General features: G+C 46.5%; 1 protein-coding gene across 3 annotated transcripts in view; it reads right to left on the reverse strand.

Annotated features, from left to right (window-relative positions):
* Positions 1-26,819, reverse strand: part of ROR1 (receptor tyrosine kinase like orphan receptor 1) — a 156,801-nt gene that overhangs the window by 83,591 nt on the left and 46,391 nt on the right. The gene's annotated exons all lie outside the window — the stretch shown is intronic.

Genomic DNA, 26,819 nt, shown 5'->3' on the forward strand with positions numbered 1-26,819 from the left:
ATAACGGCTTCATAACAATTTGTAGATCGCAGACCACAAAAGCTCTACAAACAACAGCTTCCTTTATTTATATGTCAACAGATTTGATACTTCCCGATGATCAAGATAAACAACTACGCATCTTTCAGAAATAAACAGGCACGGGAGATGGAAAGCAAACAAAACCACAAACGACCGAAGTATGCCAAAGCGAGCTGTGAAGCAAGCATTCCCAGAACTGCCTCAACAGGTACCACACGGGAACCCCACCGCGACCACAGCAGCTTTTAGCGTTAACAAAAACGGAACTGCTTCAAAGTAAGGTAATTATCACTGCCTATGCCATGTAAACTCAACTCCCTTCATACAGAAATGTCCTGAAATCACCTGCAAAGATCAAGGGTGTGCAGCCTACCAGGGGTGTCACTTTGCGTGTTGGGGTCATCTCTACAAGGCCTCGTCCTTGAGGCTGGGCCCTGCTCGGGGGGTGGACCCCGAGGTGCCTCCGGCCTCGGCCATCCTGCCATTCAGAAGGCCACTCGTGTCCTCCTGCCTGCCCCCGTGTGCTTTCGGGGCAGCTCAACACAGTTCAGCCCTAACGCTTTCCAAAGTGAAAGAAGAAACCAACTTTAAAATACAACTGCAGACATCTTTAGATTATTTAAACACGTAAGTGTCCATGTTCAGTGTCTGAATTAAACAGGAATATAGATGGAAAATGTTATTCAACAATTTAAAAAATCTGCATTAGTCTCTGTGAGATGCTCATCACCTTGGTAATTTAGCTGGCATTCAAGTGTAGACCAAATACAATTACAAAAGGTATGAAGCTTTGTAGGTAAACCATCACCAGATTCTGTTTTATTTTGTCTATCTAGATTTTGCAAACAGGCTTTTCTTAAGGAGTTAAATATCTCTTTGTAGATATAAAAGCTATTTTGGGGGGGAAAAAACATAAAAAGCACAGCCTGAGAGCTATCAAAGTTGAAGTCTACCTTTGTACTTCAAGTATCTGACCTATTCACTCAGTAATAGGCCCAATCAATCTTGCTATCTCCCATAACAGTGATTCATTGCAGCGCAGCCTTATCTTTGTATCAAAGTCAAGAAGAAAGGCAGGCACAGATATAAGGAAATACTTCACTTCTCTCTGATATACTATACATAGTTTAAATACCAGCACTGATAATACGCTGGACACTCATGAGTCCCATGTACACTTAATCACTCATTTCCTTCATCGACTAAGAATAATACTGGCATAATTTACTGTGCTTCCCCCCTGCTTTTCCGAGGCATCTGGCCCGTGCCCAAGGGGTGGCACCCCTGAAGCAGGAGGAGCATGCTTTGGCGGCGAGGCTTTGAGGGATGGGAAGGGGTCTGAAGGCTGCGTAACGGATGGGAGGAAAATCTCCATCAGCTGCAGAGGTATTTGAGAGCTCGGGAGACTCGGAGACCTCTGCATGACCAAGACTGCTTGACCTCTCCTGAGCCAGCCAAGGCACTGTCTCCACTTTCTGCTGGCTATTAATCCACGCTATGCAGCGCCTAATTCACAGTCCCACTTGAATCCCTGCAGAACCTGGATATCCAGACAGCGGGGCGAAAAATACAGCACACTTTCACCTCCAGCTTGGCTAGGAAACTGCATTCATCCCTCCTCCACCAGAGGGAATTTCACTAGGAACGTCGGCGTGGGCTCGGCAGCCTTCCTCCCATTTTCCTTCCCACCCTCTTCCTGCGGTACTCTCCCCCTTTCCGAGTGTAAGGCACTCGACCCCGTTGCTTCAAGCCCACAAATCTCCACGTGCTGCTGTAAAGGACTGGCAGCTCCATTTAACATCGTGGCTGACCGTGCCCCTTCACAGCCACCCGTACGCAGAGTGGGAAAGGAGCGAAGCACTCGACATCTCCAACAATACCTTACTTATAAACCCGACCCCCTCGGGGTCTCTCTCCGAAAAACCTGAAGGTTAAATCAGGCACCCAGCAATGGTTTGTTTCTATCCTCACCCTGCTGCAGCCTCCAGAAACGCTGCACTTCATTATATTGTTTAAAAGGAACGAGGTCGTCTTTGGCATGGCGGTTTCCATCCATGAAAACGCGGTAATTGATCCGAGTGAAACAAAAGTATACCGACCACTTAGCGTGTTTTATTGCTTTTACTACTGTGTGCACCTGCAGAAGTCCAGGAGTGCAGTCCCTCAAGGCCCAATCTGCAGATTTATATACTCTTAACACATCTTAAAAGTTACGGAAACGATGCATTTTTCTCTCAGAGGGATTTGATTTATAAAAATCCCAAGGACCGTTTCACTGTCATTCCTGATATTTACGCAAGAAAAAGGGTACGAAATGTAGGTGGCCTGTATTTAAAACAACAGGCTCTTTTTGGCTCTGCTGGTAGGAACTACAGGCACGGTGCGGTGCTGCATGAGCTGGATCCCAGGCAGGATGGGAACAGCGTCTGCAAGCAGAACGGCCACTGGGCCCTCTCCTGGGAACAACGGTTTGGATTCAGCTCGCGAGCAAAACGGTGCTGCAGGCAGACGCACACAGAGCTATCTTCTTCTGGAAAGCATCTAATGCAAATATTTCCAGTTCGCTCTTAAAATCCACGCTGTGTTTTGTAGATGCAAGCAATTAATCTGTTTTCATGCGCAAGATAAATGCACTGCATTGAGCAGCTGGCTGTATTCTGCTGGTGTAAACTTGCAGCAAACCCATTTCAGCTTGCTGCAGCTCTGAGAAACACGGAGGGAACGGGAAATCCTAGAAATGGGCGGTGGCCATAAGCAAATAAAAATCTATGTCATTCTATTTTTTTTTTCACTGTTTTCGGCATGAGCACTTACAATTGCAATTCTTTCGCAACACCACGAGGATGTCTGAAACCTTGTTTAAATTACAGAACTGAGACTTGCTGAAGCAGAACACAAACACCAAAACAACTGTGCTTTCAGCTGTTTTTCAACCTTTCCTTCCAGTGACATGAAAACTTTTTCTCCCCAAAGACTTCATACAAGTGTCAGCTTCAGTCATTGCAGTTTTACAAGACTATAAAGTTAGCAGCCTCTAACATCCAATTAGCAGTTCCCTATATAAAGCAAAACCAGTTCCATACTATTGTATTTGTAGCAACCTGAAGTTGACCGCATTTCTTCCTTTCCTTGCCTAAATACCAGCTTGCGACTCATTTTCTTTAGAAGACTGAAAAGAGAAATGAGAAGGATTAACACTCCTAACAATTAGTAAAGACACGAAACTTCACAGATTTGTAAAATTAAAAATAATAATAATAATTAGAGGTCCATAGCTGGATTGATTTGGTTCAGCTAGAAGCTATGCAGCTAAGGCAGCTGACTTTTACCTTGCTAAAAATCATGGCGTTTTCTGGCCATCTCAGAAATATTTGCACAGCTTTTTGCCCTGTGGTCTTTTCCTCGCTGCTGTTTCAGGTCAGAGCCATACCTGAGGATCCTCAGCGCAGCCCTAGCTCCTGCCGAAGCCCATTAAGAGACAGTTCCCAGCCTCGCAAGTTTGTAGTTCAGCAGACGAAACAAGAACAGCAACGGGAACGAAATGCTATCCTCAGTTTCGCAGACGCACGAGGGACAGAGGACAATTAAGCACTCAGGTCATGCAACACCCGTGTTCACACAAGGGATGTGTTTGCAGCCGCACTCTAGCACTTGACCCAAAATGCCGTCTCCCCAGCAGCCACACACGCGGATCGCTTTTTCTCACCTGGAGCAGGGCACAGCCCCTGGCCATGCAGCAGGGCCGTGGGGGCTGCTCGCCCGCAGGACCGCGTTAGCTGCAGCCCAGCCGGCTGGGAAGCGATCACAGCCCTCGGCTTGGGGCCTGCGGGGCCACATCTGGAGCGCAGCTCTGCCACCCCCACGCCTCCCCTGGGAGAGCGAGCAGCAAAGCAGAGGGCTCAGCAGGACACTAAGGTGGCCGGGGCTGGAGCAGAGCTAGGAGGGAGTCCCGGGGATCTGGGCTTGCGTTGCCTGCAGAAGAGAAAGCACAGAACAGAGGAGACGGAGCCAGTAAAAGGACAAGAAAAAACAGCCACAAGCTGCAGAAACTACAGCTGGATACAAACCCAGGATGAGAATGGCTGGGCACTGCAAGAGGGGCCCAGCGGGGCTGGAGAACCTCTGCTTTGGGGTATTTTCAGCACCAGCCTGGAGAGGGTCCTGGGCAACGTGATGCCACTTTGAAGCTGGCCCTGTCCCAACAGGAGGTGGGATGAGCTGACCGCCAGCGACTCCTTCCCAACTACATTTTTTTATGATTTCTAAATTCCAGGCATCGTATCGTTATGCTCGCGCAGGATCGACAACAAAGTAGGTGTGAAAGGCAGGTTGAGAGCAACATGACCCCTCTGCTGTCACTTCCCATTAATTCTCCAGCATTTACACATAAGATTACAGCTCGCCGGGTCACGGACCTGGCACGAAATGGCAAGTTCCTACAGAAAGGTGCTGCTCGCAGCAACAGATTCTTGCTGCGTGTTCGTGCGAAAAAGCGTTACCCCCATCCCACGTGTCTCTCCCAGAAGCACTGCTTTCTTTGGATGAAAACACGTCCAAAAATACGCTTCAGTGAGAAACGCTGCTCTGGCAGCATCCGCACGCCAGCTCCCAGGGAGCTGCAGGGCTGCGACCCCGCAGGGCTCTCAGCACAACCAGCTGGCCTGAACTCCCTCGGGCAGCCCGGCTGGGGCAGGGGACAGCAATCCCCCCGCCTCGCCCCGAAATTCACTCTCCAGCATGCGCGACTCGGTCAGGCTGGCTGTCGCACCGCATCATGTCGTCGGGGCCGTGACTTCCCACGACTGAAACAACCCAGAGCAAGTGATGTGAGGCAGATTGCATCTGACACCCAGGGAAGACCTCGGTCCATGCGTTTGCCATCCAGAGCCCTTCGTGTTTAATGACGACTGGATCAGCAAAACGCTGCAAACAGGTTACCCAGCGCCGTTCCCTGAATCAGCAGCCCGTGCAGGGAGATTTCTTCCCTTTCACTGTCTGCATGCTGGGACATGGCACCACATCCAGCCCCAAAACAGGAGGCCAAACCCCGCTTCTGCAGAAGCTAAAGCTGGAGCTCTCATTTTGTCTTTCCACCACTCCGTAAGAGATGCAATGAACTGTCCTAAGGAAAATACATGTTGCACAGCATAAAGTACAGCTCCCTGGCTTTAACTTACCAACGACAGACAAGTGAAAACGCAATGTACAATAAGCTCTCTATTTGACCCAAGAGCAAAACAATAGTTATTTTAACTAAGAACCTTTCCTAGGAGTACATTTCTTCTTTAAAAAGGTAGAGCTTGGAGTCAGACTACAAACCTATGTGATTTTTTCACTAAAATAATATAAAATAAATCAACCATTCTCATTAAAAGATCAAACATGAAAAGTTTCAAGAAGGAAACATGCTCATTTACACAGTCCTATTTTGCCAAAACCAAGTTTAAATGATTTATCCTAACGTGTAGGGATTTATCCCAGCCCTTCCCTTCCCTTGTACCTTTTGCATTTTTATCCTTTTTCATCTCTCTTCCATTACTAAATGGAGTTCCTTAAACAGGTGTGAGCCCACAGCCCAGCTGGCCTGCTTCCTAAGGACTCTGAGGACTGTGGCGGTGCTTTTTGTTGTTTTTTGCTGCAGGCAGAGACTTTCATCAGCAAAATCGAGTATGACTCTGTGTACCTTCACCGCTGAGGTTATGAAAAGAGCATCCACTGGGTTTCACTGGGGAAAAAGGGAACTGGAAACTGGGTAGGAAAAAAATGGGAACTTCATCATATTTGGGGCGACAATTGCCTTGATGTATCTGGCTACAAAATCTCCCCCCTGTGTTCACCCTGCCTCTCACCTGATTTACACAGGCAAACAGCCTGACCCAGCTGCAGTGCTTAGGACTGCTGAGGTTTTCGTTTCCCAATCTTCCCTGCAGCAGCATGTGCTCTGGATGAAGAATGCCTTTCTCAGGTTAAGGAACTTGAAATGCTATTCAGTGGCAATATTTAGACACACCTACAGAATTCTCCAATTACTGTTTCACCTACCAAAACAAAAAGTAGCCTCACGCTCGCTCTGACCTCTGAGGTTCAATGGAAAGTCAGCTTTGGCCACCTGGGAAGCCAGTGAATGAGAAGCTGGGGGAAAGATAAGGAGTCAGCTGGGGAAAATAAAACTAGTGTAACTGAAGGAGAAACATTCGCTTGGTTTTGGCCAGGACAGGAGCATCCATCAGGCAGCTCTTGGCTGCCTGTCGGACCTTCGCATGAGACTGAACCTAATGCTGACCTACTGCTTTTGGCTTCCAGGATCCTCCGTCCTCTAACCTGGTGTGTGTCCAACTCCAGTAACACTGTCCTTGGACTTCTGATGAGTTTTGGCTGGGGAGAAGAAGGGGAGACAAAAAAAGTGAAGACATCTTACTCTCTTTAAAGATTTATGAGATGCAATTTGTGCCAGTTTCAAGTATGGGTCAGCGTGAGGGGTCAGGAAAAGTTCTCTGCTTTTTGTTTTGTTTTAAGAAATAAAATAGAATTCACTTCAGAAATCGACCGTAAGATGCCTGTCACCAGAAAGATTTCTGCACATCCCAGGAGTGACAAAGAGCTTCTGGGAATATCTGTGTCAGTCTGATAAAAAGCTCTAACAGAATTCCCTCGTTTCTGCCTTTAAGTGCACAAAACCCTCAAAGCTTGTTAACAAGGCTTCTTCTACAGGAAGATAGGCGCTGCAGCAATGAGGTTTGTTTGCAAATCAGCTCCAACAAGCACAGCCTTTCCTCAGAATGAAAACCTGGTTGAAAGAAACGTATTGTAATTTTTTGCATTCTTTGAAACTCAGATTAAACATAAATCTAGAATAAACACCAGAAACATTATCCTCAAGGAAATGATGACTGCACACACAGGCTAAACAACATTAGAAGGAAAATCAACAGTAGTCAACCAGAAAAGAAAACACTACACCTCTCTCAACTCTCCAGTTCATTATTAAAAAATAATAATAATCAAAAATAATCACTCTGACTGTGTGAACAAATGTTAGAAAATGAGCAATGACAGAGAAATAATACACCATTATATTATTTTCCACCTTCTAGTGGGAGGTGTCCCTGCCCATGGCAGGAGGGGTGAACTACATGGTCTTCATGATCCCTCCCAACCCAAATCATTCTGTGATTCTATGATGACACCATGCTCATTTTTAAAGCACTAAAGCAGCATCTGTATATTAGGTTAAACGTAAGCATTATCTAAAGCAAGAGTAAGCAAAACTCTAGAGATTAAAATATGATGCTTCTCTGCAATATCACTAAGTTGGAGACGCAATCCAAGTATTACAGATTGCATGGATACAAACACAATTATTTTATTTGTGACTGGAAAGAAAGTCATTTAGGGTGAATACATGGACGTAGAGGGGGGAAAAGGCAGTGTAGGGCCACCACACAGATCTCAAAAGCTTCTGCCACCCAAAAGGAGCGCTGCACCTCTCAGATGCAACCGCGTGGCATCTGGACAAGTTTAGCTGGTACGGGCACGAGAAAAGAGTTTTTTCAGAGACAAAAGTTTCCAAAATGTACAAAAAGCAAAGCTGGGGAGGAGGGAATTTTGGGGGAGTCCAGACGGGACTCCAAACAAACCTCAAAGAGTAGCACGCTCCCGGTCCAGCTCCTCAAGGGACCAGATGAGCTTGCACGAAAGGCGAAAAACTTCCAAACCTTTTCAGACATCCTGGCGACCGCTCGGAGGGGGTGAAGCCCTGAGACAGACAAGATAATATCCAGCTACTTAAGACCTAGAATAATAACCTGCAGAGGATATTAATTAATTCCCAGCAGAAGGCTGCACAGACGATCTCAGAAGGGCCCACATTTCTCACCATTTGCTCTGTTTTCAATTAATAAAGCTAAAAATCTCCCAAAGCCCTCTTTCTACCAAAGCCAGTTGCCATCTCCAGCGGGAGCTGCGTTACTTTCTCCCTTCTTATCCATGTCAGACACATGCCCAAGTGGGTTTCAGAATGGCATATATAACAGATATATATATATATGACATATATAACAGCTGCTTGCAACACGGCCTCCCCTCAGCGAGGTTTGCTATCTACAATTTGAACAAGAGCAGCATTATCGCCATTTTACAGCTTAGGAGGGGAAAGTTGATTTACAGCCACCCATAAATCTGTGCTGGTGCAAAATAATCAACCCAGATTTCTTGGTTTGAACACACTTCTTTTTTTTTTCTTTTTTTAAAGCAAAAACACGTGTTGATTTATGACACGATTTTTTGCAGGTTCACGTTGATCTTAATGAATTGTTTATGTAAAAACAAAAGCTTCATACTGGCCTGAATCCTCTTTAGATGGCTTCAGGGAAATTGTAATTATTTCAATTGAAATGACCTTTCATTTCGAATTGCTGCTGAATGTAATTGAAAACTTAAAGCAGTCAAAACCAAAGAAGATGGTTGATTTTTTCTAATAAAATTATTTGACTCTAAGTGAATCTTTTTCCAAAGTTTTAACAATGATTTTTAAATGTTCGTTTTCCATTTGTTCCACTCTAAACGCTTCGCTTCGCAAAAAATCTACCATTTGCCAAATTCCCAGCCCCGTGCTTTGCTCAGAGAACAAAACTGACTGCTCCGAGTTGAGATCCAAACCTCACACTCCGCAAGTGATTTGTCAGCGTAGCTGCCCCACGCTACAGCACCCTTCCTAGCTCTGGCTGGGAAACAGCCGAGGAACGAAGGTGAATGGAGAGAAGCAAGGCAGCAGGAAGGGAGAGGATGGAGAGGAGCCAGGTGAAGGTCCAGCAGGATGAAAAGAGCGAGTCTGAATGCTGGAAAAGGCAGCTCTCCTCCACGGCCCGCTGCGGGCAGCCAAACAAAAACCACTGGGAAAGCAGAAGAGAGTGGAGAGGAGCATTTCCGAGAGGCTGTGCTCGGGCTGATTGATCACAAAAACGTCAGCGCCAGAGGAATACTCGAGTTTATCGGGTGGTTTTGTGTGCTGAGCGCCTTGGCCATGGTCACCAGATCTGGTCCTGGTAATTTCCCCTGGTGGTCACCACACTCCTCCTTCTCCATAAGGAACCCGACTTTTTAAACCAAAACAAAACCTCTCCCATGTGGCTGTTCAAGATATAACAATAAATTCTATCTGGTCTCTTCTAAGAAGAGCAATGAAAGTGATACAGGCGAGTACCTGAGCATCGGCTCTGCCACAAACACAGCTGGAAGGCCCTCATTCATACCCAACCAAAATACAGAAAAGTAATACGGCCAAATGCATTATGGTGGTAGAACCGTGGTGCTCTCTAGGGTCACGGCCAAGAGCAGAGACGGGGGTTTCAGAGCCGGTATTCCTGCGATGGTCTGCAAGGCAGCCCTGGAAAGGTGAGCCTAAATCTGCTAAAGGCGTCGCAGGGGATTTCCAACCCCATACCTGCACTTCGGGGCTCGTGAAAGGATCAGGTTTTCTTTCTATTTAGTCTGTGCAGGGAGCTGACACAAACCAGACCTGACAACCTTTTAGTAAGGAGGGGACTTCACCTCCATTTACGAAAGGGCAGCTGCAGACTGCACAAAGAGCCCGTCCCGTACACGTGGGATGCAGCAATTCCTTTACGCCTGCACACCAGCCTATTTACCTGTGTTTCCCGAAGTGAGCGCAGGGAATTCCAGTCTTTATTTATCTTTTAAACGAGAGAGAGTACAATTGATTTTCTTCTGCACTGGAAAGGATCTTTTGAAGGAATATCAAAGGCTTTTGTAAATTACTTAACTTGTAGGGTTCAGCAGTGGCTAAAGACCTGCACACTTCTTAATATTTATTTGCACCACAGACAATGAAGTGCCTTCTTATTTGTGGAAGCCCATTAAAAATAAACAGCCTGAGATAACTTGGCTTTTCAAACCTTCTTGCACATTCGGTTTATTATTGTCCTTTCCCTTGCTCTTATCCAAACAGCCCTGACAGCTTGTTTATTGAGGGGTCTGCAGAGGTCTACCTATGCAAAGTGTGCTGTTGACAGAATCAGAGAGAATCGCAAACTACAGCCTGAATTAAAAATGATAATAATTAAAAAAACTTAGATCACAAGAGCAAACTGCTTAATTTGTGGCCAATAACCGTGCAGCACTCTCCAGTGGTTCAGCGCCAATGAGTTGGGATTTTCACCTGAAAAGTTACATGTGGCATCTTTCAATTTGATGTTGTATCACCACAAATATCAGGCAATAAAAAAACCACCCATAAAAACTTCTGCTTGTGAGATTTTTACGTACAGGTAGAACTCATGATAACTTCTGGTGAATTCCATTAAAGCAGAAACATAAATGTCCATATATTCAGTGAAGTTGTTCAATGAAGCTGTACGTATGTTTATATGTAAGCCTGTGCACATTTGCACAGCAAAGGACGCATATTGTTCTCTAGACAGACAAACTTTTTTTCTTTTTTAAATTTGATTCTGGGAGAATGTTTAGTCTTGAGCCAAAAAGGTGCACGTTTATCCACGCTACGCTAAAAGCATACGTTGCAGCCATTTAGCTTTCTCAAGCACTACTCCATTAACGTCCTCATCATTTACCCAGCACCATCTCGGGGAAGATGAAAGGTAGCTTAGTTTCCAGACCTTCTCGGAAAGGTAGTCTGTTCAGTGCCACGTGGTCTTGGGAGCTGTTAACGAAGACACTGAATTAAGACAACCCCAACCTGGCTTCAGATGTACCATCAGTCACGCGAAGGAGCTCGGGGCAGCCCTGGGCTAGACCCAACGGTTCCCTTCCAAACCACGACCGTGCCGCCTGTAAGGCAGCAGTTACCGCTCGGGGACAGCTCGCTCGGCCACTTGCCTCGAACAACACCGTTAAACCCACTTGTAAACACAGGGCGAAGTTCTCGCCTTGTTGATGTTCCTCAGTAAGATTATGGCTTTGTCTACAGAGCTCTCATGGATGACATGGTTATTAAAAGCAATAATCAAAAAAAAAAAGTTTTTTTTAAGAGACAATTTAGGGGCTTTTAGGAACCATGTATAAAATGGAGCCTCTTCAATGAGGTCATAAAAGGCTTTATAGCTAAGCTCTGATAGCAAGCACATGCTGCGATGCTGAATTTTGTGCTGAATTCACATTACAATACAGTGTTAGATAATTGCTGCACGACCCTAAGAAAATCAGAAAGGCAGAGAATTTTTACTCAGGACTAAAACTGCATCACCGATTTCCACAAAAAACATGCTTTACCTTTGCTTCATGCCTGTTCACAAACCTACTGCTACTCGCGAGGATGCACAACTACAGCTGAGGGCACAGTCTGAGAATAACAGAGTTGAGGGGGTGATGCTAGAGCTAGAAGTGATTTTTGTAGTTCTGTCAACGACGCACAGGAACTATGAAGAAATCTAATTTCCATTTTCAGGGCTCTGGTGGTTTTGCTGAGCTCAAAGAAGTCCACTCATTCCTATATATTTTATTTGCAGATTATTATTAAGCAAACACGACCCCGAACCTGCTCGTGCAGCAGGCTGCCAGAGAAGAACAGGCTTTTTGCAAACAGCTCAAGAGTTAGACAAAGACTTGCACGTTGTCTTACTTGGGTACGGGGAAAAAGGATTTCCCACCCGATGCAGATCTGGGGTGTGGTTCGAAGAAGCTTTACTACATCTTCTGCACACAGAAATTGGCATAAAGGGGAAAAAACAACAACAACAAAAAGGTGAGAGGCAGCTGAGGAGGCTCTTAAGAGACAGAAGGGAAGAGAGGAGACAGAAACAACCTTTTCCTGGGCTGCTCCCTCTTACGTCCATCCAGTGAACCTTGGCTCCTCCGAGTCAGCTCCGTCCCAGGCTGCTCTCCAGGAAAAGCGCTCGCACACAGCGACGTCCCAGGCCGTAACTCAGGGCCAACACAAAAACCTCTCCCTGGCCCAGCTGCATCAGGAGATCTTTGCTAACAGGCAGCATTTACACGATGGACTTTAAAAGCACTGAAGTGGAAACCTGGATTTGGGGACTTGCATAAAGGCGATTTTTGACCTCAAGGTTTCACAGCGCTGGAGCAGTTACAAACTATTGTGCCGACGAGTATTTAGGGTGTCTTAAATCCAGAGACTATTTAGTTGTTGTGCATGCACGCCGTTCCCAGGAGTCCTGAATCTTGACTAAATGTTTGCTGAAAAGCAGGAATGCTATGTGACTCCCAAAAAAAGATGAGGGTAACTTAGTCTCGTATTGTTTTCCCTATCCAAATTATCCAAAAGGCACTAGTCCATAAAGTGAGCTAACTGCCTGGAAAACTTCACACTTATTAAAAACAAACCCATTTTTATATTATTTAGAATTTATTTTTTTTTAAGACAATCCCTCATAAAAACAGACAAGAGTTTCTGCTTTTGCCTCACATGTAACCCAAGAATCCCTGAAAATGAAATTCAGAATGGAAAAGCTGAAAGGAAACTAGCAGAAAAACAAAGTGCAAAAAGAAACCCACATATTAAGCAGAAAGACACCATGCTACCCACTCCTTTCACCGCAGAAAGGATAAAAAATCTAGATAGATCTGAAAATGTAAACGAAAGCTTCATGCAAAACTAACCAAATAATCACACTGTCTTACCATGCTTAAAGAATAATGGACAAGGCATCTCCTTCACCGCAGCACCTGACAGAGCACCTAACGGGCAACACTGGGGACCACTGCTACCCTTTCCCATTTCCATTTTTCCTTTTTCGGATCACAAACAGTAAATCTGCAAGTGTTTGGAAGTCCAGAACAGATCCTCACCAACTGGGTGCTGGGGTAGCTCCATTACATCTAACTGGGCTATAAAAAAACTACATTTATCATTCACTTACATGTTAAAATTTGTTCCAAGCAATCTTACATATTTTTCCCATCTTCTTTTGAAGTTTTCTTTTCACGCCAAACACAGCAATATTTACTCTGTTGCTAATACAGGAAGAATTGTTATTTATCAGGTCAAAGGAGCTATTTGTACTATGTTTTTTGGCTGAAGCACGCCAAGTTTAATTGCTGAAATAGCCCCAGACTTTGATAAAAAGGAAAAATAACATTCTGTATTGCTAGAGGAATTTCAGAGCATATAAAAGGCTGTAAAATAACATTAGTGGCTCAATTTAAGAAATGTCTTTCAAAAATGTAGCCCCTAGTGCCGGCTCTAAGCCCTGCCATTCATCAGCTCGCGCCACCTCTTTGCAGCACCTGCACCACCAGGACAGTGCTGGGAGGTGCGGGGCGGGCGCCTCTCCTCCAGAGGCAGGGGATGGGGATGAGTTTCACATTCCCAACCAAAAGTTGTATCTCGGGTTTTGCATTTTGTGACAAACAGAGAATATTCTCCATCCGAGCACTGCTCGAGAACAGAGTATGGTTACCTCAAGTTCGATGGTCAGGCCAACCACTAGGCGTGGAGAAGATCGGCTTTTTCTGAGGTCCATGAGATACCCCTGCAAAAAAACCTGCCAGATCCACCTGGCCGAGGAGTCGGGAGCTTTTGGGAAGCTCTCGGTAACGTTACAACTGGTTTGCTAAACCCCGGCACTTCCTTATCTAGGGTGCAACAGGGAATATTGACGTATTTTCCTAAGGACACTGCACAGCTCCTTAAATGTTAGCAGCTGGCAGAACGGAGAGTAACCGCTCAGGGGTCTCTGTGAATAAAGGCTGGGCAGCATCTAACCGATGAGGCGAGGCCCTGGTCGCAGACCCCAGGCACTTTCACTCGAGTTCACTTCAACAGCCCGAAAGCATCCAGCCCCACAGGAGGACCGCTGCTTCGCAGCCCTGAGATATACCAAATAAATAAATAACCATGACCTACATCTGGAATGAATATCAATCAGCGAGTTAAAAAAAATGCATGCTATTCAAGAGGTGCTTGTATCAACCTTAAATTCTCGCTTGGTAGCAGAGTAATGCAGAGACTGAAGCAATGTAATAAAAACGTCTGGCCCCAGATATGGTACTTAAGGGTTAAGTGTGCAGCCTGCTGATTGCTTAACCTTACCTAAAACATATGGCTTTGCACTTAAGGGTAAACCCGTGGAAAGAAACCCAGTGCCCAGAGTGTGTGTGAAATTCTTTGAAAGGTCACTCTGAGGCAAAACGTATCTAAACACTTCGCTTGCACACATTTGTTTCGGGAGACCTCACTGCTCCCAGCCTGCAAAGACCACTGAGCGCCCTACACCCCTATGAAAATAAGTAACAAAGCCTGTTTAATTAATTAAGCAAGTGATTCATCCACGAGCAAAGGAACAGCAACCAGTTCACAAGCCCACAAACCAGCCAAATAGCCTGTTTTACTGTTCCTTGCGTTGCCCAATACGGGATGGACACTTGCGACCTCCAGCATCCTGCCATCTTTTCATTAAACACTAACGAGCTGCAAACTGAAAACTTCTGATCGCTCTCGCTCGAGGAAAACCCAAAGGGGCTGACCAAAAAGCACCGAGAAACTCCTGCATCATCTCAAGCGAACAGGGCAGGACCTGGCCCCGGCAGCACGGCGCGCTCTGCAGGAGCAACCCTGGGGGACACGTGCTGCAGGAGGCAGGGGCGACGCCAGGCTCAAGTCCTTGCCTTCGGCCACCTCCTGCCCTGTTCTCACCATTCCGGGCCCTTGCACCATTTACAGACATCAGAACACCACACGCTGTGCACTCTGGTACGTCCTTCTAACGGCTCTTGCTTACTCGGTGCGTTTCCTTAAGCAAAATCGTAACGGAGAAGATTTGGGGGTTTTGGTGTCCTACAAGTAGCCACTCTGGTGCCATACATATCAAGATTCCTGATTTTGAGTTTTTCACCTTTGCGTGTATTTCACATGGTCTGTAAAATCTGCACTGGGACCTCTGCAAGTTTAACAACCAGCAGCTTGTGGATTTAATACGGCCAGCACTTGAGCAGATGCTTAAATTCTTTGCTACACTGGAGCAAGGGGCGATATCCAAAAAGCTCACAACCTTATCGCAGCGGTAATAAGTCGGTATGAGAAGCACAGTCGGACTGTTCAATATTCTACAGTACACGTTTCCTCCCAAGAAAAACCCAAGCGAGTTCATTCTGTCAGCAGCATTCTGATTAAATCTCTTAAAAACGGGTAAGGAAGAGCAGGAAGGAACAGGAACATCACAATCTGCTCATAGAAGCTGGTCATAAAAAGTTAGAAACCTTCAGGGAAAAAGCCTGAATAAAGGTACTAGACAAGTATGAGAACATTTTCAAATGTCCCTTAACTTGTAGAAGTTGCAGAGTGTTTCACAAACAGCACTGTCACTTCCCTCCAGCACATTTTTGTACAAACTCTAGAAACCAGCCTGCTGGCCCAGAGGACACCTTGCAAGCCTGCAGACCTGCACTCAGAGCAGCCCAGCTGCTCTGCTCAACACTCACTTGCCCGCTGAGCAAACACTTGTCTGCTTGGACAATTCAGAAAGCAGACCTTCTGCTCTGCCGTGTAAGTCGGTGCCAGCGCGGGGAACTTCTCCACGACACTCACAACCGGGTACAGACCGCAAGCTGCTGAGCCAGGCGGTGGTCTGGTGCTCATCCACCTCCTGTGATGCTTAAAGGATCCATGGCTTAGATTTACTGTTAAAATGAAGGGTCAAGTTGCTATCCAGTCCCAGGAAAACGTTCCCTGGCAATACTGTGGCCACATTAAACATTTTGCAAACATAAGCCTGGCTGGGGCTTCACATCTGCAGTTACCACATGTAAAAGCATTTGTTTATAAGGCAAAAGTAGGATTTCAAGAGATAAATAGTTAGAGGAGGTAATATGTACTAAACATCTTTGTAGAAGAAAAAAGGTAAATTTAAAACACCAAACTGATAACAGAGCTGAAAGGTTAAAGTTAACAAAAACTATAACACACTAGCAATGGTAATTCTAACTGATACTAAGTACTTTCATTAACAGCTAGCTTTGTAGATAGCATCTCAGGTGCGAAAGCATAAATTATCCATGTATCGTACAGAGAATTTAGGGAAACAGCTCCAGTTAGCTAAGGTGAATGTCTGACTCTGAACTACAACTTCTCAAATACATAACGAGCCACTAGGACCTCACTGCGGAAACACTACCTAAAAGACTTCTTTTTTTGTAATGAATTTCACAGCAGAGTGTAGAGTTCCAGATGCTCACCTCTGACGACTCAAAATGGGACTTGCGAAGGGTAAGGCCAATACAACGCTGTAGGAGTTTGCTCCTTAGGTAATATAAAATGACGTACACGTGAGTAAGAAATAACAGAAGTTCTGTTTTTGTAGAAAGTAAGAAAAGGGCAATCATATTTGTATAATGCTTAATCCACACTCTTGCCTTTTTGGACTACCATTAATACCATGCCAATTACAAGTGCTAAATTTTACTGCGTGGTAAAACAACGTGGGTAGTACGGGAAGCAAGACAGAACAGCTTTATCGCTGAGATTAAATAGGAGTTTGTTGGCAACGCTATCAAACGAAGCATGATGCACAAGTCACCGGATTGCCACATCACTGAAAACCCAGCACGTACCCACAACCACCACCAGTGCCGTTTCGGTTCCACGTACACACAAATAGCTGCTGGTTCACTGGGACCCAGGAGGACACCTCTTCCTCCCCACTCACAAATAGGGACTTATTTGGGACTTAAGTGGGGATCCTGCCTTATGCAGCCATCCAAATAACATAAACTTTGTATGTAGTAAATAATGGTGTGTAAATAAATAAGCGTGCAATGTGTGCTTTCAAACCGAACCGAACTTGAAATGCCATTTCGGCAAAAGCCGGGTTTCAGAGCACAGCGTTTGGACACTTTGCACCAGCGCACCACACTCAGCGGCGCTGAGCTCAGCCTTCCCACATTCCTCTTGGCTGCTCCCCACACTAGATGATGTGGTGACAGACATGAAGGGATGAAATCACAGCGCTATCTTTTTTAAATTGCCAGAAAAGTGATTTCTCACCATATGGGATCCGTAACAAGGCTGAAGCCTCTTACATCGCTCTTTCCTTCCCTCGGCATGACACAGTTCCCCACCCGAAATTCACCCCCTCAGCAGTTTCACCGCGGTGCTAATCCAAATGGGTTTTATCTACCCCGACACGTAAATTAAAACTTAAGTTAGGAACACCACGTATCTAGATGATGGAAAAAATAGATGTGTACATAAGCTTGTCTAATGTTAGTACTGGCAAAGCCTGACACAGAAATCATGTCTGGAAACCTTATCTGGGAATTACTGCCCCAACAGCACAATATGCGTGTGCTCCATCACTCCCAGCCCAAGTTGAGCTGAATTCACGTTTTCTAAGTTAGGCACGGCTACCAAGCACCACTTAGTTAAGCACCACTATTTATTGCAAACCCTGTAAACTCCTCATTTCTCGCATTCTGTGAAATTGACTTTAAACCTGTCTTTGAAGAATCTGCTATTTAACATCCTAAAATCTCCCTGTTACCAGTTTCATCGCAGGTGAGTTTACCAAAGTTCAGTTCTCCACAGAATGAATAATATTGGAAAACTGGAAAAAAGAAAAATGGGTTATAGGGCAAGACCGTAATGAAAATGCTGTCTACATCAACATTAACTGGCAAGCTAAATTTTTGAAGTCAGTAGTACTTCCATTACACAAAAATCTATACTTTAAAGTGATTTGTTGAATTGGACTGTTTGTGTACTTCTCCACTTGAAGTTAGTCAATCACTAGAAACTGGTTTTGAAGACGACCTATCGGGTTATAAGTCATATACTTTTCCAAAGCTAAATTGTCTGAATTTCGCTAGTCGTAAGAGAAGTGCAAAGATTTTTTGTACTTAACCCTCAGTTCCTCTCCTTCACTTTTCCTGGGATACACAGACCAGACTTCTCTTAATGCAGAGCCACTATTTATTATTGTCCTGAAACACACCCAGGCATTCCCGAATTGTGAAGGACAAATGCGCTAGTGATTAAGTCTACGGGAGGAAAATGAGGAGTCGTTTGAGGTTTACTTAATGTATGTGCTCAGTTAGTCATCTTTTCCTGCTACTTATTTTTCATGGCAAGTTCTGAGTTTTCACCTGGGGTTCATCAAAGCCGTGCTCAGTTTTGCGTGTGCGAAGCGAACGCGAAGATGATGAGGTTATTCTGCTAACTGCACACGCTGCGGAGGTGGCTCGCGGGGTGGTCTGCTTAGGTCCAACAAATTTCTCACAGGAGCAACGGCGTCGTTGGAGCTACCCCGAGCTCACTCCTCCCTCGCAGCGGGTCTGATCCCAAAGGCTGCAGGGGACAGTACTGGGTGAATTTCTCACCAGGTCAAGGCTGAGGCCCGTTAGCTTAGGCAGCACCTGAAGGAAGCCTGTGCTGCAGCTTTCCCATGCCGCGCTTATTCTCTGGTAAACAGAAGACTTCAGTCTCCGCGGCTGTCAATCTAGCGCCTTTAACGAGCAAGAAGTTCATTTTATTAAAGGAGGAAAAACGTAGATTTCCATCACTCCTTATAAAAGGGCTAGAAAATGTCAAACATGTAGGTAAAAGTAATATTTCAAAACGGCTCCAGCCTAAACTCCCTTTCCCCTCGCACCTGCACAGTGATGAACATGTGCTGTATGTCTCTGTACTGCCTCAGTGCTCAACATTTGAACTGGACCCGCTCCAGCTTTCGAATAAATATCTCTTTTGGGGGAGAGGGAATTACATTCCTTAGTCAAAATACAGTTTTTCTTCTCTTAAATTTTGAAAGAAAAAAAAAAAAAAACACGTACTTGTGAAACGTTAGGAACCGGTCAGAAGGAGTGGAATCCTTTCTATCTCCGGCCTCGGCGGAGAGCCCTGCTCCTGCAGCCACCAGGCCGCTGCTGCACAGCCCTGCCGAGGCAGGGCACACATCTGGGGAGCTACCCGAGGCGCTCCTCGGTACAGCAGCGCTGAGGAGATCCAGTGGCCCATTTGGGATCAAAACACCCAATTTGTCTCTCATAAGGTGCGGAATTACACACAAACGAAGTTCCTTGGGAGTCCTGCTCAACAGCAAGAGGCTGCCACCCCAACTAACGTGGTAACAGTTAAAAGTGCTTCCTTCCCTTCCAAGCAGATATTTCCGTCCAGTTGCACTCACGGTTCGTTAGGGAAGATTACACAGCATCAGTACATTGTAGGGAACTCTATATTCTCTCATCATTTGTGCCATGTGCAAGAGAACAGATCGAGTAATCCTCAGGGTAATCTACAGAGATCTGCCTCCTACGGGTGACTTGCGCTCGTGCCGTGCGTGCCAGAGACAGTGACTGCAGGATGTTAACCCCAATATGAGGAGATGACCCCATAAACGCAAGATCCTTACTGCAGTCAGACCACAGCCCCACACAGCAGCAATGACAGGAGCTGAGAAAAGGCAGAAGTATATGAAGGGGAAGCTGAAGCCTAGCGCAGCTTGGGGACATCAGCAGAGAGTTTCACGCTCTCAAGGAAAGGCACCAAATGCACGCCACAAACTTCCACCAGCCTGGAAACGCTCAGGGTTGGTAAGGCCCCCGTGTGGGTTAATCCCACAGCTCAGTTTATACATGTCCGAGTGATGGTAGAAGTGGGTTTGGGGATAATAAGAACAACTTTAAACGTTCAAGAACTCTTTGGAATCCCCAGTTGAGGTGTGTGGTATAAACAAGCCATGGAATTAACATAGCCGAGAACAAAGAGACCTGTGAGAACGCATAATGAAGGCTGAACAGAAAAGAAGAAAGGACCAGATGTCAGATCATACTTAAAGCAAAGTTACCAGTTTGTGTTCCCACTGATTTCAATATCTGAAATACACGCTTCTGCCAAGACAAACAGGTGATTAAAATATATTAAAAAAGCCAGCAAGCAAAGGGCTACATTTGTACTTGCTTTACATTTGTCAGCCATTCCAAAAGTTATAGCACATCCATAGCACAGCAATAATAATATTAATTTTACAAAGGCTGACTGTTTAATTGCAATTAACTGTGGCCGTACAAAAGGGAAGAGGCGCTCTCTGGAGTATTCACAAGCCTCATTTATCCTGCAAGGACAGCGAGATGAACCTGGCATGAAATATTAAGATCACAATTGCTATTGGCAAGCCATCTGACGGGAAGCTTCTGGCTTGAAAGAGCACGGATTATACAAAGGAGCAAAGAGTAAAAACACAGCAGTGAATCAGCTCCACAAAATGCCCTTTCATTGCGCGGCGTCGGCACCGGGTGGGCCCTTGGCAGCCGGTGGTGGGCAGGAGGCAACGGCTGCCGGGAACACCGGGGTGCCGGGGGGTGCCAGACGGGGGCACAGCATCCAGAGCATGCCAGGAGCCGCCGACAGGAGCACAGCACCACGGCGGTGAGCTGGTGCAGTCCCCTTTTGTGGCAGGCACGCTGCACTTCTCTTGAACTGAACGAGTGCCATCCTCCAGCTAATTAAGTTTCTTGCCCCAACTGCTCCTGCTGGGAAGCTCTTCCAGTGCCTCACAGCTTTTCCACTTTGAAAACATTAACTTAAATTTACTGACGGCCAGTTTAGGCAAATTTAATTTTGCATCAGCATTTATCTCTGGCTCCCTTCCTGGCTTCTATGGGGATAAATGCTTTATTCATACACAACGCTGCATGATGCTGCGGCAAGCGCTTGGTTTGACTGAACAACCCTGAGTCTCACCAAGGAGCCCACCCATTTCAGCGATGGTCTTTGTAGGCAGAAACCAAAGTGGCACAGAGAATTCCTAACGAGGTCTTCCCAGGACCTTTTACATCTACGCTGAAGCCTCCCTAGCGCTACTGTTAATACCACTTACCTGATACACCTAGGCCTTTCCATCTGCCTCCCCACACTGATGGCTCACCATCAATATTGGGTTGGTTGGTACACTCCAGTCCCTCTTCTGCTTTATTTTTCCATGTTTTCCACACATTCCAAAATAGAAAAACATGGAGGGCAGAATCTTACACACACAACTCCTATTTACCTTGGTCAATAAACAAGACAGAGGAAAAGGCTTCTCAGGAACCCCAGCCGTGAGATATAAAATCTTCTAACGGGACAGAACTTGGGCTGGACCAAGAATTTCAGACAAGAAGCACCAACTTATGTGGTGACACATGTGTGATTTGGGGTTTGGTTATAAGAAAAAGAAATTCAAGACAGGTACTAGAAAGAACAGCACGAATGGAGAAGAGGAAGCGTGCTGCTGAAGGAGAAGGTGAGAGATGGCTGGGCCGGGGCACAACAGCAGCAGACAAAGAAAAAAACAAAGTCATCATTTTGATACTGGGAAAGGAAACTTGCAGCCCCGGGAAGACTGCCTGTCCAAGAAATCGTGGCACAGGCGCTCAAAGTGCAAGCTCACCGGGGTGCCCTAGCTCCTCGTGTTCCTCCGCCCCGCAGAGCTGGGAAGGGGCTGCTGGAAGAGCCAGCAAAGTCCATGAGAGCGTCGGGAGCCCCGCGGCGCGAGCGGCGCTGACAAACTTTGTAAGCATGTGTTTGTGTTTTGCAAACAGCATAGCTCTTGTGCAATGTGATTATGCAATAACTGCAAGTAATGTATGGAGGTCTTTGACTATGAGTTCACAGCGGTTTGTAAAGCTGGTGGTTTTCCCGGGATCCTTGGGGTTTGGCTTTTTGGTTTGGGGGTTTAGTTTTTGTTTGCCTTTTTTTTTCCTCCTCTCCCCACTTCAGGTGCAATACGCAATTTCCTAGCAGAACAACAACCAGTGCTTGCAATGCACCTTCCAACTATTCTCTGATCAACAAGTTGTTTTTTTTTTTCTCCAATCAACAAGTTTTATGACAATGACAATGCCACATGTCAACCTGAGGACACGACCAGGGCCTCAATTTCCAGTCCCGATACATGGCAGTAAAGTTCATTGGTCTCAAGTTTGTACGGACTTCTGTGGGAAGCAGATCTTCCCCATGTTGTACTTGCCTGAATTTACACACTGCCATATGGAGGACGGATTGATCAGCCACTTGGGCATTTGATACAAGAGGCTAAACAGAAATCCTGAACTACAAACAACAACAAAGGCACAAAAGAAAAAAAACGGGTGATCTGATTGCTAGAAAAGCAAGACTTGAAGCAACAAAATTCATTTCTGTTTGAAAAGGAGAAAGTCCTTGGATTTTAACAAAGCTGGTCAGAAATTCTTTAAGAGAGAGAGTTTCCACTGGGGAATGCCAAATCTGCACAATCAAAACATTACCTGGAGATGGTTCAATTCTGAAGCATTTGCCGCAGAGCCCCGCCAGGGCTCTGATGGGACCCTCGCTGCCGACCCCGGCCCACCACCAAGGAGGGGTTTTGCCCTCCCAGCTCCCCGCCCGTTGGCGAGCTGCCGGCCAGCCCCCCCAGCGCAGCTCGCCCCGGGTCTGCTGGGAAGCTCTGGCTCCCCATCAGCAGCTGACACCGAGCCAGAGCCGGCAACCGTAGCTGAGCCAGACACGTTGGAGCCATGGCTCCCAAGACTTCCAGTTTCCTGGCTTGCCTTCAGCCCACCTGGCAGATTAAAGGGCAGCCCAGAGCTTGCAAACATCGCTCCCAGGACTGGGTCTCGTACCGAGCCCCAGCTCGCGGGTCGACGGCTCCACACACCCCAGGCAGCGCGCCCAGAGCGAGGATTTCAGAGGTCTGGTTTCCAGCGCAGCCCTGAACAAACCCGCAGCCTTCCAGCGCTCCAGTCCTCTGCAAGTGGTAATCATCTTTCCCCACACACCTCCAACTTTAATCCTTTAAAAACACAAACAGGTTAACGGAGGGAAACGGGAACAAACCCTTCCCAGTTTTGTAGGTTGCAGAGGGTTTCTCCGCTGGCGTTTGTGGCCCTGTAGCTTTCACAGAGCTGTCTCCGAAACGTGATTGAGCCACTACCTGCTGCGCTGCTCCTGCGCTCACCTGCCAAGCCCTACACGTGCCAACAAAGGTGCTGGAGATGTTCGGGTAACACCGTGCTGCTGGCCCCGGAGCGACATGGTCAGGGTGGAAAAAGTCCAGGACAGAAAACAGTGAACATAATTTCTAGATTGATGAATGAGCAGATTTCTAAGCCGGATTCGTACAAAACAACGGAACTAGGAATGTCTGTCCTTTGGAATAAAACATAAGCTCAGAACCAGGAACTAGCCCTCAAGGTTAAGAAGTGCTTTAAAACGTCATCACACAAAGCCTCCCTGGCCATTTTTATAGACCTCGAGGTCTCCTCTCTGGGCTGGACGCTTCGTTCAGGAGGTTTAGCGCAGTCCCAGGAGCTCCAGCAACAGATCTCACTCTCCCTAGATTTTTCAGTTGTTAGCCAGAGCACCGCACACACCCCTGGAAGCCGATGGATGCAGATGGGCTCCGAGACATTTCCCTTCAAAACGAGATGGGTCCCTTGCAATACTTAAACGCAGGTGTTCCTGGCCCGCAGGAGGAGGAAATACCATGCTGGTGAAAACACGAACCATGCTCGCCAGGATGGACCCAAATCCCCTCCCTAACTCCCTGTGCCTCCCTCCACAGCTCTTTTGGCCAAAAAAATGGGCAAACATAATCGGTAACTCATCTCAGGGGTCCCAAAGGGGACTTGACAGCCTCTAATACAGGGCAGGGAGAGCACAAGTGGAAGCAGCGGCGGTCCACGGGGATGGGGTGAGTGCAAGGAACCTATAAAAGTCCCAACCAAAACAGTTCAAATTTCCTATTCTCTATTTCATCTAAGGAAAAAAATAAAAGAATTACATGGAAATATTTTTAAGAAATCACCCTGAGCAATGTACCTCAGGCTCCTGAGTTAAGACACCGCTTCTGATTCCTCGAAGCTCTTCCCACGCGCCCGTTCCCTCCCGCTGGGCGCTGGTGCAGGGTTTCGCCCCGCTCCCTCTCTCCCCTCCCCTGCTTCACGTTTTGCATCCAGGCTGAAACACACCCCTGAGCACTTCAGAGCAACACGCCCTGCTTTATACTGCTTTATATTAGAATAGACACACATAATAAAGAAACGCCAGCTCACTTTCCAAATGCCTTCTCTCCGAGGTGTAAAAGCACGGAGGGCTGCTGCCAGCACAGCGGCGTCACCTCAGGCTGGCCTCGACATTCGGGGTTCAGCACCTTGAACTGCCACGGGTGCCAGTGGCTGTAGGACCCCGGCATGGGGAGACGAGGAGTCCAATTTTGGGAGCCTGGGGGCAAACAGAGTCCCACTTGGTGCTCCTGGCTCAGCATCACCTTACGGAGCAGGAGGAAAAGCAGCTCAGGCAGCGGCTCCCCTCGCCTCTCCGCTCCCCCAAGAAGTTAACAGCTGATGGATCCCAAACGCGCCCGCAGTGCGCAGGGAAAGTGGTAAATAATGGATCCTTTTACACGCAGAGCGCTTGTCTCAATGAAATCACATCGGCAGTTTTTTCTCCGAAATCAGGCCCACCAGTGCTTGCTTTCTTTAAGAGCCAAACAACATTCTTGAACACCAGTTCAATATCTCCAGAGGTGTAAATCACCACGCTCTATCTTATTAGAAACATTTGAAAGAGGGCAAGTGCTTTCAAAGCCATAAACTTCAGATTCCATACGTGTTCCCAAAGCTGCAGTGAATACGCATTCCTGACTTGAACTGGTTTTAATTTGCAGTCCCTTTAAAGCACAAATGCAGAAATCTAAGTATTGAATCAGCCTAAATAACAATAACAAGACGTTTTAAGAATTGTCCCTTTGCAGAAGAGCCTGAAAATGGGGATAGCTCCAATGCCCGAAGCCATGCAGCGGGTGGGTGCCCGGCGAAAAGGCAGCTCCTGGGGAAACGCTGTGCGGTCCCTGCTGCGCCGTGGGTTATTTATGCTCAGAAGCCTGGCAGAGCAGGATAAACGAAGGCAACACTTCTCCCTGCCTGCTGCAAAGGGCTGAGCACCCCGAGACACAATGGGAACAGCCGAATGAAATCCACATGACAGTTAAAGAAGGAAAAAAAAAGAAACAGCCGCATCCTTTGTGAATACAAACAACTAAGTCACGACAAGATAAAAAAAAAAACATACCTGAAAGCCCAGGGGTGGGCGGGCACACGCCACTGGTGCCAAAGCGTGCAGCGCAAATCTCGCAGCAGCACCGCTTCTGGTAGCTGGCAGAGCGCCCTTTGCTCTCCAGCAAGCCTTTTAATTAAAGATCCTCCCGTTATCGCTAACCGCAATCGCTGTCCTGGCGATCAGATCGGAGCGAGCGCCGCGGCGCATCTCCCTTAGGAAACCGTGGCGCCAGCGCTCGCAAGGCAGCTCCGCTAAGGGGGGGGGTTCTCAAACGCGCGCTAAATAAATATACCCGCAGAAATCCCTGTTCAAAGGCGCCCATATGGAGCGGATAAAATGCACTTGCTGATGCAAGCGTACGTGTGCTTGCAAAGGCCTAATTAAAGCTCTCGGCTCTCTGCGAATATTCTCAGGGAACGAGTGCTACTGAGAAACGCTGGGAACGGGGGGAGTGGGTGCGAAAGGCATGGCTGCTCGAAAATGGTTTTCTCCCACGTTAAAACCTGAGCGGTGGAAATCTTCCCAGAAGAGTTTTCGGTCTTTCATTTGAATTTAAAAATCAAAGCAACGTACTTCTAAGGAAAAATGGTAAACAAGACTCTGAAATATATCATTTCCTACAAAACTTGGCTTTTCATTAAAAAAAAGAAGAGTGGTGTGTTGTTTTTTTCCCCAAATGTGACTTTTCAACCAAGCTCAGTTGCAAGGCAACTGGAGTTTACGGTATTTTCTAGCACAGAGGAGATGGCTTGCTGCTCCACATGCAGTGAAAGCACCTTTTATCGGCAGCTGGAGAATGGCCGAACCCAGAGCACTCAAATAAGTGTCATTTAGTCACTGAGAAGAAGCCTTCTTTCCCTCCAGTCCATTGTTAGGAGAAAATGCAGTGTTATTGAAAGCCCATTAGTGACAATACAGGCTTACACAGAAACACAGGACACATCCAGAAGGCTTGTTTCAAAGTCCTAAGTGTACAAGAGATATTATTAACCTCAAGTACTGTTGCGTAGCAAATTAATATCAACCCCTTAGGTCCCACACAGCATAAACCATTCACCTGACGAGCAACCCAACCCAACGCCAAAGCAGGACCTGACTTCAAAGCCTTCAACGGGGGCTCAGACCACATCACCCACCTGTAACCCACGCTGCTCTGCATCTATGTCTATCCACCAGACACCTCGTTTTAAAATGCTGAATATATCAGATACAACACAAGTCATGGGCACTGAATAACAGAATTCCCCAACTTCGCTCTTTGGTTGACCTGGTGGCAAGCACAGGAAACAGCTGAGCAAAAACCAGGGAACTAGAAAGAAGTGGCTACTGTTAACACTGATTTGTGACCATGCCCTGCATATATATGTATTAAACACAAACTGTGATGATCTCCCACTGCCCGGTGGGCAGCAGGAGGCAAGAACAATGAGAAAAATGCCAAAATGGGATTCTGAATCACCCCTGCCTAACAAGCTGGGACAAGGACAGAATATGCCGTGACCTTACACAGGCAGAAGCCTTCTGCTTCTCAGAGTGCACAGGGACTTAACCTTCTATTTTCCTTCACAGTCCCCTAAATACTTTATGGTGAGACAATGAATTCTATCATTAGTCTTTATTTAATCCCGATTGCTAGTCTTGTATGCAAATTTAAGTAGTTTCCAATCATTACCACTGGAACGGGGAAAAACTACAGTGCTTAGACAGAGTTGGTACGAAAGAAAGATCTTTTTTTCCAGTAGAGGAAAAAATATGCATGTCACAGGTGTTCCTGTAATAACAGCACCTCAGG

The sequence above is a fragment of the Anser brachyrhynchus genome (assembly GCF_964034855.1).
Source record: "Anser brachyrhynchus genome assembly, chromosome: 8".
Classification (NCBI taxonomy): Eukaryota; Metazoa; Chordata; class Aves; order Anseriformes; family Anatidae; genus Anser; species Anser brachyrhynchus.